Raw genomic sequence first — 18,877 nt, 5'->3', positions numbered from 1 at the left:
TTAACGCTGGTTGTCACTGGTCATTGCTGCCAGTTGTTTCCACTGCCACCAGATGCTGCTGTTACTCGATGCTAGTTGGTGCCTGTCATCGTGGTTGGTGTCTGTTGGGCTGGCTGCAGCTGGTCTCTGGTGTGATTTCCACTGCTTGTGTTACTTTCAGCTCCCGATCTTTGGAACACTTTAAGGTTTCTAGTCTCCAGAGTTTACAGTGATTTGGTTTTTTAGTCTCATTTAACCAGCAGTATTGGTAATCAGCATTTTATTTATTTTATTTTATTTTATTTTTTTGGTACCAGGGATCGAACTTAGGACCTTCCCCTTGTGAGGGAGGTGGTGGAACCACTGAGTTAAATCCCTGCCCCTTACAGTGATTTTTAAACTGCTCTACTGTGTCCAAACTACCCTGGATAAGAATCATAAGTACATTTACAGGACCTTCCAAGCCCACACCACCAGAGAAATAAATCATGAGCAAGTTTACAGGACCATGGGAGTGAGGAGTTATTTGGACAAGGCCTGTGCTACAGCGTATCTGAGTGATCCTTCCTAGGCTAACCCAAGGAGGATGAAGGGAGAGCTGTTTATATAGAGCAGCAGAAGGGGGAGAGTCATCGCAGATTGGTCCAAATTCAAGGCTGCTCATTGGTCCAAGTTTAAGGCTACTGCTTGGTCCAAAATCAATTCTGATGCTTGGTTCAAGTTCAAGCCTGCTGCTGTCAGGGCAGATACTGTATCTCTTTGAGTAGGTGTCAATCAAAAGATGTCCCCTCCTGGCTGTCAGCAGTAAAAGGGAAGGGTAGGACCATTTCTGATATATCTCATAGGCATATGAGAAAAGGCAGAAACTGGATGTTCTCTCTGATCTTCCCCTTGCCCTTCTCCCAGATTCAGATTAAAACCCTCATTCCCAAAGTGCTCTCCCTTGACCCAGAGGAAAGGAACATCCTTATAGATTCCAAGAAAATCTGAACAACTAGGATCTGCTCAGTACCACCCCCTCTCCCCCAAACAATTAGGTCATTCCCATTTGTCCTCCAAGTGTGGCTCAGTCTTCATCCAACACAAGGATAGAGGTGCTTCTGTTCCTTTGGGTATTCATTTCTGAAGGCTTTTATGACATGCAAAATTTACATTAAGTAAATGGATATGCTGTTCTCTTATCAATCTGACTTCTGATGCAAGGACTTCAGCCAAGAACCTAGCGATGGGTAGGGAAAAGATTTTCTTTTCCTATATTCCAATAACACATCTCAGAGACATTTGCTTTTGCCCTCATGAGTTTGCTGTGGGCCTGCAGACCCTCCCGGGTATCTGTGTGCTACTTGACGGCTCAGCCATGCACCTCCATAGAAATATGTGTTCCCAGTTACCAGCGAGGGCATAGAGTCTTGCACCACCTATGAAATTCTTTTGAAGGGATTAAAATTACTTTAACAATTTGTGAACAATCAGCAGTCACAGAAAGAATCATTATTTAAATTTAAGCAGATTGTCCTAAGAAAGTACATCTGAAAAACAAGACATGACCTCTCTCAATTCATTTGTCCAAAGGAGTTTTCTGTTTGAAAGAAACCTGACCTTTAACATTAGGAAGACCTTTAACATGAAAAAGCCAGACAGAACCCTCCAGACTTTTCCAGTGAAGCCCTAACATAGCCCCCTTCTTTCTGTTAAGTTAGTGTATGAGCTTTTACCCCCTGCATGTCAAGGAGTTCCTCATTACTGAGTACATGTGAACAAACCTTATCTTTTCTCCTGTTAATCTGTCAGTTAATTCCCAGGCACTGACTGAAGTAGGAGGTCAAACAAGGACAAGTAAAAAACAGAAAGCTGTGGGGGTAAAAATCAAGAAACCAGACAGACCAAAGACACCTATGTCAAACTATCAGAAAACTAGTAGACAGAGCTCATCCCGCCCTCTCAAAGGCCCCAAGCCATATATAAAACCAAAAGCACATGACCCTGATCTGTGTCCATCCTCATTTGTATTGCAGTTTGGATCCCCACCACCACCATAGTGGCTGTTGGACACCATGACACTTCTAAAAGCCCACATGATCAAAAACTCCCCCTTCTGATGGGTAGGGTGAGTCAGGCACCCCATTGGTCCATGACTCTATCAATCTCTAGCTATAGATTCTCCCATAATCCCAGGACCTGAAGAGAGAGACTCAATTCCTGCATCTATCAGGCTGTGAACTCTTCTCACTGACTCACACACTATGGAGTAAACCTGTAGGTCTTTCACTTTTAAAAAATCTTACTCTTGTTATTCCTTTGGAGTGTCCTGCTCAATTCTTTGGGTTACCAAGAACCTGGAAACAACTCCTCCAAGATCCCCTATTTGATCACACAACTATCCATACCTAAAATAGCAGAAGGAAAGTTTTCCTTCTAACCCTTCCTACCCATGTCATTGCATTCACATTTCATTGGCCTAAGTAAGTTATATGGCCAGGCCTAACAGTTTGAAAGTGGGAAAGTATTAGAATTAGAAAAACGCCAGAGAGTGACACACTAGTGATGTCTACCTCAGTGAGGCTTTGAGAAGAAATGAGCTTCACTCACAACTGACTCAAAAACAAACCAGAAATACAATAAGCACAAAAGAGAAAAAAACCTCTCCTGAGGCTCACTGTATTGTAAAAGACATATTCTATAGCACACTCCACTGATGGGGGTCAAATTTGTCTTTTTCCATAGGTACACTTCCTCAGCTTTTGGACAGAGGTAAATATACACACATGAAACAAGTTGGCAGAAAAGGCCTCTTATTTCTAGTCATTCAGAACAGAGTAAAAATAATACTGTAGGGGGAAAGAAGGCATTTTGGAGTCACGGCTGAGGCCCCTACTTTAAAAGAAAGATGAATAAGAGAAAAACTATTTAATATAAGGTTTTCATGGCACAGGAGCTTTCCAAAAGGAAGACCCAGAGAAGGGGTAAGTGTGTGCACAGGTGTGAAAAGTGGATCACATCAGGGCAGTGTGAGGGAGAGCAACAGGGCTGTGGTTCAATGCTAAGAACTTAGCAAGGCCTGTTTGCCCAGAATATCCTCACAGATAAAGCTGCTCCCTTCCTCTGGGTTCCAGAGGGTGTTCCTGGCATCTGGGTCTTCTGACAGATGTTGGGGAAGGTCAGAAAATCCTTTCTAGGCTTTCAGGCCTGCCTCATGGAGGAGAGTGGGAGAAGAAGTTCTGAGAGACTTGCTGCTGGCCAGTTTTCTCAAATGCCAAGTAAGAAATTTGGGAGTAGTGGGTCCTGAATCCCATCACTGGTTTCCATCACTTTCCATGGGAGTTAGAGAAAGCCAGGAAAGAAGATTAAAAGTCCTCTTTGAATGATAAGAGTGGGGGATGTGGGAAGTGACATAGAAGAGGGTTTGATGCTCTTATTCACACCGTGAGCAAGCTCAGGCTTCAAACCAGTCGGAGATCTGTGTCTCCAGTGGGTCATTTGAACAGTAGCTTTGTAGGAAAGTGTGTAGGACAAAGTAGCTTTGTAGGAAAGTGTGTAGGACAAGGTGCTTGTATTTAGAATATATCCAAGTTTGATCTGAACTGAAAAGTTACCCATCACATCCTTGGAAGCTGGGTAGACAGGGATGATGCACTCCTGGCTTCCCCAGAAGGCCCCTGTGGTTCAAGGACAAAGAGAATTGTAGGCTTCCTCCCAGGAACACATATTTGTGAACTGGTAACTGCTGCCAGTAAGTTCCCAAGTCTAGGAGCTGGCCAGTGACAAAGGGGACTGAACCACAGACTTCACCTATTTTGCTCTCTTAGGCAAAGTTACAGGCTGCCTTCCCCAGAGAGCGAGGAGCTCACAGTTAGGGGGAATGGACAGGAATGAGTCAATGTTTTCTTTCCATGTTAAGAGAAATACTTTCATTACAGAAAGACCTTTATCAGAACTTCTCACTCATGGCTCTCAGATAGCGAGGAGACCTGGAAAAGAGCTCCCTCATAAACTGGACTTCAAAAACATACTTATTTTCAGGGATTTGGGTTGGTTACATAGGGACTAAAAACTCACTGATAAGGCTTTTCCATTTCCTAGGTTTATTCACTATAAGGTACACTTTCATCAAGGATTTGCCATCTAATCACTTCTACCATTGCTCTTCTGCAGAGTGGAGCCAGACCCATTAAAGTCTGTCTGAATAAACGTTCCTTGATGTTGTTGGGGCAGGACAGAAGAAATTAAGAGGGTTAGAACCGAGACAGAAAAATTGTAATTTAAAAATTGTACTCAAAGAAAATTGTACTCAAAGTGCAGCTTCCTGACACATAGCAAGCCAAGGTTGCAATACATTTTTCCCTTCCAGGAAACTCACTCCAAAAACATCCCTACCAGTCTTAAATATACAATAAGCCTATAATTTGAGCATGTGCTCCCCCACTCACAGAGCTCCATTCTCAAGAAAGCAGAACTATTAAATGTGCAGCAGTAGCTATAAACTTCAAACACATGCAAATGGTTTGCATTCTAGCACAGCCCACCAAATGTGTAGCCTGCCAGACAGCAGGAACACATCCTAGAGCCCCAGTCTTTTTTCTTTTTTTTTTTTGCAGTACCGGGGATCGAACTCAGGACCTTGTGCTTTCGAGGCAGGCATGGTGCCACTGAGCTAAATCCCTGTCCCTAGGTCCCCAGTCTTGAGGACACACCCAAGACCACATGAAAACCCTGAGCCCCAGATGTGGTACTCTCTCAAGGATGCACACTGCCTTCTGAGTGTGTACTTTTAAAATTCTACAGAATAAACCTTTCTAATACCTCTTACTAACACATTCTGCAATTTCTGTGACATAAAACAGTCAACCTAAAACCTACCCCATAGATGGGGAGAATTGAATTCCCCTTCTTTTCTCAGGGAATGCCTCAAACTTCGTCTAGTGACACTACTTCCTAAATACTAGATATTTGTTCCATAGATATTTATCCAATTTTAACTGCTTGAACAACTACTATTCTGGGATGACAGATGAGCTATGGAGGAATGTAAGAACTTTTAAAAGATCATACAGCCGGATATGGTGGTGCATACCTATAATCCCTGCACTCTGAGAGGCTGAGGCAGGACGGTCATAAGTTTAAGGATAACCTAGGCAACTTAGAAAGACTCTGTCTCAAATTTAAAAATAAAAGAAGGGTAGAGGATGTAGTTCAGTGTGAAGGCCCTGCATTCAATCCCCAATACCAGAAAAAAATTATCCTTGTCCAATATGCATGTGTTGGTCACAAGAACTAAATACATGGTCACCTTTGGCTAACAAAAGATAAGAGGGAAAAACAGGGTATTGATATTTAAATGTTCACGCATCAGGACTTCATGTGTTATCTGACTTCTCTTCCTAACACTTTGAGATAAGTGATCATGGTTATTTCTTTTTAAGCGTAGAACTTAATGTTCATAGCCATTTAGTAACATTTCAAAGAGCCATCAAAAAGCATAGCTACGATTTGAGCCTAGACATGATCTTGATATCCCCCACCTCCCCACTGTCCTCTGACAGCACAGACATGATACTTAGTTACCCCCTATACAAGATGAGATGGGCTTGATACACATACAGCTTCCCAGGACCTTGCAATACTCCTCACAGTTACAGATTACTATTGTGGGACACAGAGCTCTCTGTTGTAAACTGGCTGGGGTGAGCTCTAGTGGAGAAAGAGGAAAGAGATAAGTGATGAGAGGCTGATGTTTTTACACAGCCCCTGTGTATCATATTCACACAGAAGAGTGAGTGGTCAGTGACACATGACCGAGCTGGGAATCACAATCATCTGGCATGGCCATTCTGGAAGGCTGAGCACTAGTCACTGAATGCTTCTGACCTAGACATGTCTGGTCACAAATTGGAGATATTACTAAGCCCTGGCATGTCTTAGTGTGTATTAGTCATCTATATTGTTTTAGTCAATTTCCTCACTGCTGGGACACAATACTGGACACCCATATCTTAAAGGAGGAGAAGTTTACTTTGGCTCACGTTTCAGTCCACAGTTGGCTGGCTCCAAAGAAGAAACAAACAGTATGGCAGAGGAGAGCTGCTCATGGCATGGCAGACAGGAAGCAGAGAGTCAAGGAGGAGCTAGAGAGAGAGATATACCCTTTCAGGACACACCCATAGTGACCTACCTCTTCCAGCTAGACTTACCTCCTAACAGCAAGTCAGCTACAGCACTCCCAAAATCCAGTCTCCTTACAAGCATATGAGGCTTTGGGGTCTATTTTAAATCTAAACAATAGTAATTTCTATATAGTCCCATGCTGCATAACAAGGTTTCAGTCAATGACTGATCTCATATGTAACAGTGGTCCCATAAGATTATAATGGAACTGAAAAAGTCTCATCATTTAGTGACATCAGAGCTGTAATTACACATATTTTCACATGATTGTGGTGGAAACAAACTGACAGGTCTAATAACCTTAAAAAAGTATGATTTATATAATTATGGGCTACTCAGATAAAGATAATAAACAGTTAATTCTGTGTAAACTGAGCTCATTGGCCCACTAAGTCAGAGAATGAAATCACAGACAAAATGAAGAAGGAGAGTATTGGAAATAAGAAGAAAAAAAGTAGCTCCTGTCTCTAGGAGGAGATTCCAAGTAGAAGTCTAAACTGTTTTCTTTGTCTTGCTCTTATACAAATAAGCAGAACAGGGGGAAAAAGTCAGTTACTCTGCTAGTTTCAAAGAAAATAAGGGGAAATGGGTTATTTTATATTTCTAACATGTTCTCGAAGCGGAGGTAGAGAGGAACTGTCAACTAACTTAGCATATTCTGCATAAGAACCTTCGTCCTGGGAGGAGGGGTCCTTATTTCTCCATTCTTATCCTGACCTTTTATCTTTATCCTCTATTTTTTCTTTCACATTTCTAAGTTTAATTAGTTACATGACTGGAACTACCTTTTAATTCTTGTGTGCTATTTTCTTTTATCCAACTCTATCTTAGGCTGCGCTGACTGCCTACTTGTAGACTTACTATTACAATAACAAACAATCAATGTTACTGGTCTATGCATTTTCTATACTACCTTTTAATCATTATTTTAGGATACATTCCCTCTACTTATCATAAAATGTTTAGTGTGAAAAAAAGTATGCTGTGTTAAGCCACCAATAGCCTCACACATCTGTGTTTACTGTGTCACTTGGTCATGCCATTGTCTCTCATGTTTGATTTAATTTGGGGTTTAATTTGGGGTTGGAGCACTAGACTATCCCAAATATGTGTATATATAACATATAGCCTAGATGCATAAAGGCAATGCCACCTAGATTTGTGTAAGTACACTCTGCACAATGACAAAATCATCTAATGGTGCTTTTCTCAAGATCATGAGCACACACACACACACATACACACACACACATATATATAATAATATATTAATACAATTTTACAAATATATATTAAATTACAAATATATGTTACATATATAATTACAAATACAATTACAATAATTATAATTATATATTAATTAAATATATATTAATACACTTTTTTTCAAAAAAGAATGTATCCCTATTACAAGGTATGACTATAATAAATAAGTCCAAGCATAGTGACTAAAACAACACACATTTATTATATTGCAGTTTCTCTTGGAATCCAAGGATTGTTTTGTTTCAGGGTCACTCATGAGCTGCAACAAGAAAATCTAAAGGTTTGACTGAAAAACGAATGCCTTCCAAGTTCACCTGCATGGCTCTTGGGAGGGTTCGCTTCCCTTCCAGTTGTGAGACTGGGGTCCTTACTTCCTCCTAGGCTATTGGTCAGAGGCTGCCCTTGGTTCCTGACCACATGGGCCTGTCCAGCATCCATTTGCTTCATCAAAGCCACCACGAGAGTTCATTGACAAGACATAAGGCCTAGGCTTCTGTAATCCAACCACAGAAGGGCCATTCTATTATGACTGCCATATTTTTCTGACTTGAGGCAGGTCTCTAGGTCCAGTCTATCCTCAGAAGGAGAGGGTAACATGAAATGGGTCACCAGGAGGCAGGGATCATTGGACCACCTAGAAGTCTCCCCACCACAAGCAGGCAATGGGAGTGGGGACATAACAAGGTGAAATGTTTGGAAAGCACTTAGGACTCTGCTAAGATCCACTTCCCTCACAGCTTGTTTTAATAATAATGAGAATTGGACAGAATGCACTAATTAATTGCACTAAATTGATTCTGTTGTTGATGGTTAGAATGTGAACTTCATTGGTTATTGGCTTTGTGTGCCTCAAAAAACACCTGCTCTGGAGCACGCAGCCACTTCGCTAGTGGAGGCATGAAAGCTATTGTACAATTTGCCTGGATTTTGTGCTGTTGGAAAATAACCAATTTATTTCAATTTGAGGTTTTATTTTTAAAAAGGATTGAATAGTGGTCTAGAAACTTACTGATTTTGTTCTGGTCCTAAGGAGCTATTCCTACTATTCTCTGTTACATTGGATTTTTCCCCAGTTTTTAATTAACTAGGTTAATTGGGTTTTGTTTTCTAGGTTTTAATTAGTATAACAAAATTCATTGGTTTAAAATTTTTATAATTGAATTTTTTGCAGGAAAAATAACTTTATAATGAGCTTTTGAAACTCTCTAGTAGTTTCTAACCCTCTTTTTACACAGTCCCCTACCAAATTCAATATTTTATGCACTTAGGAATACATAAAGCTTCTCAGGAGTCAGTTTTTCCACTACAAGACACTTATGAACACCCTAGGTACACACATGTACACTTGCTAGATCTGCTGTTGGGGAGCTCATCAGAGCCCAAAAGAACAGCTGAAGAAAAGAACTCAAAGGCCTGTAAATGAAGTTAGACATTGGCTAAATTCCATGTCAGCCCACACAAACCACTTCCCACACTCAAGACAATCTTCTACTGGTCTATTACCACCTCTGAAGATAAGAACTCTTTTTCATTCATCTTACTCTCTTCTTCACCTTGCATCAATCTCCCCCCACCCCAATCTCATTAAAATAGCCTACCAAATTGGATTGCAATTCACTGACTCAGCCTAGAATTTATGCCAAGAGCCACTCACTAAGGAATGAATCCTGGTGCTAGAAATACACATGGTAGATCCAACACCCAGCCCACACTCTGACTTGGTGGCTTAGAGCCTGGGAGTGGGGGCTCCCCTTATTTACTAAGCAAAGAAGACCATGCATGACTTTCATAGGGGAGGCCATTGCTCTCCCCTCCCACACTCCCAGGATACAAACAATATACTGCATAAATATATGCTATAAATATAAACAAAAACCAAAGGACAGCATTTCTTTTCTCCAAATCCAGGGAATTGGAACTCTCCTAAATGGGGTCTATTCTGCCTGCTAGGTAGTTTTAGGGCACATAAACACTTACAGGAAAGCCCTGCCTGGGCTTCTTCTATCACAGGTTCCTAACCTATGACTCCAGCGGCTGTCCAGCTCTACCCTTGCATGGGCTGTAAGTATATAACTAACTGGGAAAGTAAATTAGCCTTGTTTATTTTATGAGTGGAATTAATCAATTCTGCCACATTTTTATGTTATTTGGGGTCTTGCCAATGTCAATTCCATCTGTAACATCTCCTTTCCAAGACTCGGACAATCTGTGTGTTTTGTCTCTTTTTCTTTCTGCATTCTGTGGGGTTTAAACTTCTATCAGCTGAGTTCCCCAGAAATTGAGGAAGTCAAGGAGTTCCATGAGCCAGAACAGTTGGCATCCTGCACCAGAGGCCAGACAAATGCAACCCAACCAATGTGCATCGAGGGTTTACTTTATGTAAGGTGCTGTGTTACAGTTTGGACATAAAGATGAGTAACAAAAAAAATACTCTCAAAAAACTCACAGACTGTTTGTGGGAGATACACACAAGCACTTACACAAACACACTCCTAATGTGAATCAGAATATCCTGAGTGATCACTGGCAAAGAGTATTGAAAAAATTCTGAGTAGAGACATTAAGAACCTTATAGAGAAGTTAATATTTCAGATACAAGATAAGATAAAAACACTTTCAGTAGGCAAAGAAGATGTGGTTGTCACATTGATGAAAAATTGGCAATTGGTAGATTTCAATTTGGATTCAAAAATTTACTTGAATTTATTTTTGCCATGAAGTTTCAGAAATAAAAATAAATCTTGAATTGAGGTTTTTCAACTATACATCAAATTACCAAGCATTCTATTGTAAATAGGATTTTGCGTACCTTATTTGGCTATGCTGTCAGTAAGCACTGCATAAAGATTTGAGTTTGGGTCTAGGAAATGTGGGCCCACAAACCAGCAACCATCTTTGTTCCTGAGCCTAGTGAGCTACACAACCATAGATAGCTTAGACTGAGGGAGACTTTGGAGATTACATAATGTAACTTCTCGTTTCACACAAGAGGGAACCATTGTTAGCCACAGAATTTCCACTATAAGTAAAGTCTTTTAATATTTACTCCCGGGTACAGTTGGCTAAAACCACACTGAAATTTAGTCTTTGGGAAGAGCCTTTGCCCTGAGCCACATCCTCACCACTTTTTATTTTTGTTTTTAAATTTTGACACAGTCTCATTAAGTCACTAAATTTCCTAGGCTGAGCTCAAACTTGCCATCCTGCCTCAGCCTTGCAGAGTACTGAGATTAAAATCATGTACTACCATGCTTGTGCCTTCCATTTTTGTTTCATATTTTGGGGGTGAATGGAAGGAGAAAAGTGATGGCCAGAAATTAGTCTCATCCTCTGGCTTCGCAAGTGCTCTCTTTTGGTTAGTCAGGCAGTTCACGCTCCCCAGGTAGCCAGCCCACTCGGCCAACCCCAGCTTTACCTGGGGCCTGTACTGTCTGCTCCCTGGGCTTCCTCTTCCTGTCACTCTCACTTCCTGTCCTTCCTCACTGGTCAACAATGGCTGCTTGTGATAGGCAGAAGTCCCTTCCCTAACCTAGCTCCACTATCTCCACCTGGTTCCCAGTAATCACTGGGTAGGAGGAAGGGTGCCCACTGCCATGAAACCCTGGGAGGGCAGGATGTTTGTCTCCTTGGTTGATTGCTGAGCCATGCTGGGCACACAGTAGGCTATTTTCTGAGCGAATCGACATTTGTTTTCTTGCTACCATTTGGATATTTTCATTGCTCTATGTGGCTACAACCATACACACTTACTTTCTTTTTAGGTCACGTCACACAGCCCTGACTAACCAAGCTGCCCCATCACATCCTCAATCAACGTCAGCTGACTTCATGGGCCAGACAGGTGCAATGCAGACAATTTCAGTTCCCTTTTCAGAACTCCATCTGCACATGCAGCAGCACTTCTTTTTCCTAAGCATTTGGATAATATCAATTCTTTTCTTATTTTTTAAACCTGTAGAGAAAGAATAACTTTAGTAATCTCATCCCCATCTCATCCCTACTCCAAAGATTAAAAAAAAAAAACTCTACTCACAAAATAAATTGTAAATAGGGAGGGATGGAGGGAGGGGAATGGGGAAAAAATAAGAACCAAGAGAGATTACATAAAGGTGCAAATTCCCAATGATGAATGTCATTATATTGTATACCTAAAATGTACCAAAAAATTAATTTGAAAAAAAAAATGTAAATAACAAAACCCAGAAACTGCAAATACAATGAGTCCCCAACTTATGAACGAGTTCCTTTCTGGGAGAATAATTGTAAGTTGGATTCATTCACAATCCAACAAAGTGAGTCTTATACCGTACAACTGTGAAAGTTTGCACTATGAACGTTCATTAAGTGGGGGAATTACTGTAGTAAAACACAGTGAGCATGACCAAAATTTCAGGAAAGATGAAAGAGAATTTACAGGAGAGCTTGTCAGAGAATACACACACACACACACACACACACACATAAAATATATATATTGATTATTAACATTTTAATTTACATAAACTTTAAAAGTGTATCTCTTAAAATCAAATTTCTGGAGGAAATCTGCTTCTAACATGAACCTACTCTGAGAGGTAATTCTCTTCAATTATGTTCTTCAATGATCAAAAAATAATAATAATGTATCATCTCACTATTCCAAAGGTGATTCTCCTTCCCCTTTCATTTTCCACTAGGCTTCGGTTAAGTTTTTCCTAATTATCTCCCAATAGCAAGGAACTGAATGCCTATTTCACTTTCATTCTCCCTTGTTTCGTTCCCAAGAGTCTCTGAGTCACTAAGACTTGACACAATATACTGTGCCCTTAGCAGCATAATTTTCAACACAGCTGCTTTATGCAAAGGAAAAGTGTCAGTAGATCTGATCTCTCCTGCACTTTCAAAGAGTATAGGAATTAACACCACCATAGTTGTCATGGTAGAACTAAATCAAACCTGTTCAGAACTAATATTTGCCTAGACACTCAGCATGGTTTTATCAAGTGCCTGCTGTACATCATACCCTATTCTGGGCACTAGCATAGAGAAGATAGAACACACATCCTCATTAATTTTTCTGAATTTTATTTGTGCTTGTGTTTGAGGGTTGGTGATGAGAGCAGACTTGCCCAAAGTTTTGGGAAATGAAGAGATTTTAACATCACACCCATTTTTCAGAAGCAGTTCTTTGGCTATTTCCACTATTCAGCTCTTGCGTCTTTCTCTTCTTTCCTTCCTTCTTTTAATTATGCAATTTATCAGTTTGCAGTGTCAGAAAATGCTACCTCATGTATTAGTCAGCTTCCCTATAGCTGGGACACAACATCCATCACCACAACTTAGAGGAGAAGTTTTGGCTCGCAGTTTCTGGGGATTCATTCTATGGTTGGCTGACTCCAAGGCAGAAACATTGTAATAGAAGGACATGGTGGAGCAAAGCATGTTCAGGAAAACAAAGCATGTTCATGCAAAGTTCAGGGCAGCTGAGAAGCAAAGCAGGAGGATAGTGCCAGAGAGGAAGGGTCCAGGGACAACATACATAGCCACAGTCATGTCTGTGCTTTGACTGCTAGGCATTTCTTAATCCAATCATGTGCTGATGTATTAAGATTAGCAGGCACACCCAAAATGTGCCACTTTGGACTTCAATCTGAAGATGAGGGAGGCAGCAAATGCAGAGAAGGCTGTCCCTAAAGTTCCCTTATCTACCTAAAGATGAGCCCTGCCAAAGACAAACATAATTGCCTCCCATTACTGAAATTTCATTAAGGAAAGTTAAACTTCTATCACAGAGAGAGTTCAAAAATCAAACACCACATCTACATCTAGGAGGAAATTTGTCCCAGGCCATTGTCTATTCTTCAGGCTCATTCATCTCTCCTAAAATTATTTAGTTATCCACTCTCCAAAAGTGCTTGCATGCCCCTCTTCTCTCTCTTTTATAAAGGTATTTAAGCTTCAATTATTTGGCCCTTCTCTAAGTTTTACATTGTGTTTGGCTCCCATAAACATGTTTATAGTAATAAATTTGTATCCTTTTCCTCTTGTTGCTCTATTATCAGTTTATTTCAACAGACTCAATTACAAAACCTTCAGTGGGAAAGTTTGTATTCCCTTATTTATTATGTTCACAATTGTACAGTAATCACCACTATGTAATTCCAGAACATTTCACCATCCCATCAATCTCCCTTCCCCCTCCTCCCAATCCTTGCTCTACTTTCTTTCTCTATGAATTTGCCTGTTCTGGGCACTTTATGTAAATTGCTTCATGCAATATGTGGTCTTTTGCATTTGGTTTCTTTCATAAGCGTAATGTTAAGGTTACTGGACATTTAGGTTCCTTTTATGTTGCTGTTAGGCTCTTTCAGTTTGTATGAGTAATTCATTCCTTTTTATGGCTGAATAATATTCTATTACATGGATGTACCACATTTTTTATCCATTTACCAGGCGATGAACATTTGAGTGCTTTTTACTGATTGACATTATGAATAATGCTTCTGTGAATGTTCCTGTAAGTTTTTGAGTGGACATATGTTTTTAATTCCCTTAAGTATATGCCTAGAAGTATGATATGGTTTTGGTGTGATTTATGCCTCATGTGTTAGAAGCTTGCTCTTCAGTGTGGTGGTGGTGAGGTGGAGTTGGAGCCTAGTCTGAGATAATGAGGTAGCCAGGGGATGGTTCTCTAAGAAGGGGTTAATGCTGGTCTTCTGGATTGAGCTAGTTTCTGCAAGAGTAGGTTGTTATGAAAGGAATAAGACTGGCTCCTCCCTGGACCTCGACTTCCTCTCCTGCCCTGTGATGTCTTCCACATGGGCTCCTACCACTGTGATACCACTTGCCATGAAGCCCTCACCAGAGGCTGAATCAATGGGGATGCCAAATCTTGAATTTTCAGGCTCCAAAACTGTGAGCTAAATAAACTTTTTTTTCTTTGTAAAATATCTAGCCTTGGCCATTTTGTTACAGCATCATAAAAAGGACTAAATCAGAGTAGAGAGGCTGCGTAAATGGTAACCTTGTGTTAACATTATGAGGAACTCCTACACTGCTTTCCAAAGTGACTGCACCATATTACAGTCTGGCCAGTAATAGCAGAAGGCTCCAGTTTCTTCACATCTTTTCCAACACTTGTTATTGTCCTTTTTTTATTATAACTGTCATAATGGGTATAAAGTGGTACTCCATTTTGATTTGTATATTTCTAATCATTAACATTGTAAAATATCTTTTCATATGCTTTTTAGCTATTTGTACACCTTCTTTAAGGAAATGCCTATTCAAATTCTTTGCCTATTTTTTTAAAAATTAGGCTACCTGTCTTCTTTATTTTTGAGTTGTAATAGTTACTTATATATTCTGGATAAAGTCTCTTATCAGATATACGATCTGGAAATATTTTTGCATATTCCATATGTTATCTTTTCATTTTATCAATTGTGCTTTAGAAGCACAAAAATTTTTAATTGTAATGAAGTCCAGTATAATACATGTAACTCATGTAATACCTTAAAGTATAATTCTACAGTTTGCTTTTTCAGCTCAATGCTATCTTTTTGAGGTTTATCCAAAATACATGAGGTTTTTTGAGTCATAGTCTCACTGTATGCTTTATAGTTCAACCTGGACTTGAACTCACTGGGTAGCCCAGGATAGCCTTGAACTTGCAGTGATCCTCCTGCTTCAGCCTCCTGAGTGCTGGGATTGCGGGCATGTACCATCACACCCAGCTTATGCTTTTCTAATTTACTTCTAACTACTCTACAGTTCTGTTGGATGAATAGAAGACTATTTATTTAGCTATGCATCTCTCGATGGACAGTTAGGTTCCTTTTATGTTGCTGCTGTTATTCATACAAGTGGTGCTGTAAGAAACATTCTTGTTTCTCTCTAGAGCAGGTGAATAGAAGCCTCTCCAGTGAACAAACCTGAAAGTGGAAAATCTGAGTCTAAGGACATGTACTTCTTCAATTTTTTTGCCCTCCAACAAAATTAGTGTTTGCACTAATTTTGCTCCTACTATTGCATGACAATTGCCATTTCCCCTTTCAGACTATAGGCTTCCCTTTTGTCAGATTCTTTTTTTCTGTTTTATACCAATCTGATGCTCTCATATCTGGCCTGTAAGTTACATTGCCTATGTGGTCTATAAGTTACATAATGAGACCTTGTCTTATAAAACTTTAAAAAAAAGGCTTATTGTTATATTTAACTAGATGTGAGCATTTTTTTTTACAAAATGGTAGCTTCTTGATAAATTTCCCTAAAATTAAGACTGAGCTAGATAAATATTTATAATAAACACAAGTTGTTGACTGCCCAGAAGAGTATTTCTATGTCCCTTCTAATCATGTAGTTTTGACAGGACATCTAATCTTAAATTCTGCACCCTTGCCTACAGGTATTCATACAGGACCAGGCCAGCCTATCACCTTTCTGCCTTTGTAGTATCAATAAATAAGTTGGGACAGCACAAAAAGTGTACTTTGCCTGGGAGAAAGAATTTTGGCTCAGCCCTACCTTGGGGCTCAAGACATGATGAGCCAGCATCCAAGACCTGAAACCTGTACAGCAGCCCCTCAGTGCCCCCAGCTACTGGGGCCCAAGGACACCAGGATTCTCGGCAAGTTCAAGTGCAAGTGCAAAGCCAAGTAACAGCTTGACTTAGACAATCTTCTTCCCAATTTAAGAGGAAACACAGCATCGTGATTTTTCTTGTGTAAACACCCAACAGAAGGGTTTAGAGTCCTCCCAAAATACCAACTCTTCAGTGTCTGAAAATATATGATCAATAGTTATTATTGTAATGACTTAAAGTCTGGTGTGAGTTTAAGTGCTTGTAAAATATTCCAGAGGAGGAAAGTTGGTGAGAAAAATTAATTTTCAGTCAGTCACCTATGCCTCTGTTGACCAGAAAAGAACAAAAACCACCTTTCAAATACATCATATTGTAACACTTTTCTTGTTGAATGGTGACAGTGCCCATGGCACTGTTCACACAGAATCACAGCTTGTTTCAGTCAAGTCTAAATTCTCTCCTGTCCACTTAGAGCAAACTCTCCACTGTTTTAGCTGCTAGGCTTTGAAAATACTAAAGATTGAAGAGTTGCAAGGTACAGCGAGTAGGGGCAAAAATATCCAAAGGACAGGAGCATGCGTGGATGTGCACACTCGGATTTTATAAGAAGTAGCATTTACCAAAAGGCATTATTTACAGTGGTTTGTAATTCACAGCTTTTAAAATAAGGTTAGAATGCAAATAAATTTTCCCCCTGAGTGACGAGCTCATGAATAAATGTGAAAAGGATGCGAGGAGGCTGGAGACAGGGATGGGAAGAGGAGGCTGAGAAGGAAGCAGCATGGCTCTTACTGCGGAATCTGTCACTACGGCCATGGGATCGGTTCAGCGCCCAGCGTGAGCACTCGGGGCAGGGCCATGTGTGACATGGCACTGAACAATTCCCATCCGAGGCAACAGGCCAGGAATGCTGCTCAGCCCACCATGCGACAAAAATGTATGAAATCGCATTAGCAGAAAAACAAGATTTCTGGGTCTTATCACAGAAAGGCTTTTTTCCTGTCCTAGATGAATGTTCACCTCTAATTGAACAACTGTTACCCTCTTTATTTCTACCTGAAAGTGGCTTTGACAACTCATAGTCAAGGGCAGGATCTTTATAATCCCATCATGACGGAATGTCTTTTTAGCACCTGAATGCAGTTCATTAGCAGGATATTTAGGGCTGTTTTTTCAGTGCTTAATTGGACTACAGTTCATTTGCATGTCCTGAACATGCATGTTAAATCTGCACAAGAACTCCATTTAGCAACTCTCCAAAACACGTTCTGGAAGCCTGGGGTCCACAGTCCCTAGTAAAACAAATAGAATGGGAGACTGGATTTGTAGTTGAAAAGGAAATCACAATAGGGAAAATAGCTAAAACCCAATCAGGCGTTCTCTAAATCCATCTAACTGTTTTTAAGAAAGAAAGAAATTCTCTAGTGTGATAATTTCCAAAAGTCAGTTCCTCTTCATGAAAATGAAAGTGGCATGAAATTCCTTAGGAATTCAAATTTAGAGTTTTCCTCCGGGGAACTGTGTGTTTCACAGAAGCAGTAGTGGACAATACTCTTTAGTCATACAATGGGCTTTCGAGGGTGTAAGGGTTAATCTGATTAAAATTCATGGCTGACTTTATGGGGAAACGGTATACATGCCATTCACAGGCTGTTGGATTTGGAATGCTTTAGATAGAAAAATTAATTTAATAGATTCAATAAGCCCAACTAGAAAGTTATTAATTGGCATAAAGTTGCAATACCAACACATTTTCCAATCTAAACAGACATTTGAGGCATGTCTACCTTACTTCATCAGCTTGCTACTTACTAACAATAGGCTCAGATCAGGCTTCCAGATGGAATTAGCCTTATTTTTCCCACAAAGGTACTAAAAGTCTCTTTAATCAATGCTTGTTCATAAAGCCCTAACTGGCAAATGAGTTCTGAGACTAACCTAGCATTATCAATCCTTACCTCTGTCCCCGTCCTTCAGAGTAACTCTCAAGCACCCGGGAAACCCTGGGGCCATGAAAGGACCCAGGCTCCAAGACGCTCTGGAGAATGAACCCATTCCAGAGAATGGGCTGACTCACTGGGCCTAGGCTCAGCTTTCCGACTGTCAAATCCTTCAAACTTTTCTAAGAATTAAAGGGCACACCCTTAGCAAAAGGCATGCTCTTGAATTGACCATTTATTTCAAAACCCTCAGGAAATGATGCAATGATGTTATTAGACTTAAGGGATTTTTCAAGAACAGAAAAACAAGGTCAGTGACATATATGGACAGAGATGTGCAGACAGATTAAGTGACTTGTCCAATGTCTCTCTGCCAATATAGAACTCAGATCTCTGCTCCAAAGCGTGGAATACATACCACAGAACGGTTCTGCATCTGGTGCTTCTTAAATTGATGTTATTAAAAGTCATATATTGCCATAAATTTAAATTTGAGTCAAGTTCACTACATTTCTACAAATGCTTTAGAATAAAAATTGTTCATAAATAGATAAAAATGTCAAAAAAACAAGCACACAAATCTTGTAACATTCATTTAAATGAAATTTATATAGGCAAATATTTTTAAATTCTTCAGTCCTAGATTAAGGACATTTGGCTTTAAAAATAATTTACGTATGTTCTTACTTTTTCACAACTCTTTATGAAAATAACTTTTAGTAATTTAAACCACTTGAAAATAAATCTTAAATAAAGTGCATTCATTTAAATCCACAGAATTGAATTTAAGTGTAATTGGAATTTCATGCATGGTTCTCTCTCCTCTTATTGAACATATCTTAATTAAAATAAGGCTATTTATCTTCATAATATAATTGGAGTATTATTTTGTCTACATATTTATAGTATGTTAAAATAGTTTAACTCACTATGTCTCAATATATATTACTAATACTGTGCCACTTTA

General features: G+C 39.8%; 1 long non-coding RNA gene across 1 annotated transcript in view; it reads right to left on the bottom strand.

Moving 5' to 3' along the window:
• Positions 1–18,197, bottom strand: part of LOC147824206 (uncharacterized) — a 45,538-nt gene extending 27,341 nt beyond the window's left edge. Inside the window, exon 1 of the long non-coding RNA XR_015442484.1 lies at positions 17,929–18,197. This is a non-coding gene — a long non-coding RNA (uncharacterized LOC147824206). The remainder of the gene's footprint in view (positions 1–17,928) is intronic.
• Between the last annotated feature and the right edge of the window lie 680 nt (positions 18,198–18,877).

The sequence above is a fragment of the Heterocephalus glaber genome, unplaced genomic scaffold (assembly GCF_053883595.1).
Source record: "Heterocephalus glaber isolate CG9 unplaced genomic scaffold, H.glaber_assembly_v1.0 deba00001550, whole genome shotgun sequence".
In the NCBI taxonomy this organism is placed as follows: domain Eukaryota; kingdom Metazoa; phylum Chordata; class Mammalia; order Rodentia; family Bathyergidae; genus Heterocephalus; species Heterocephalus glaber.
This window is presented reverse-complemented; position numbering and strand designations above follow the sequence as displayed.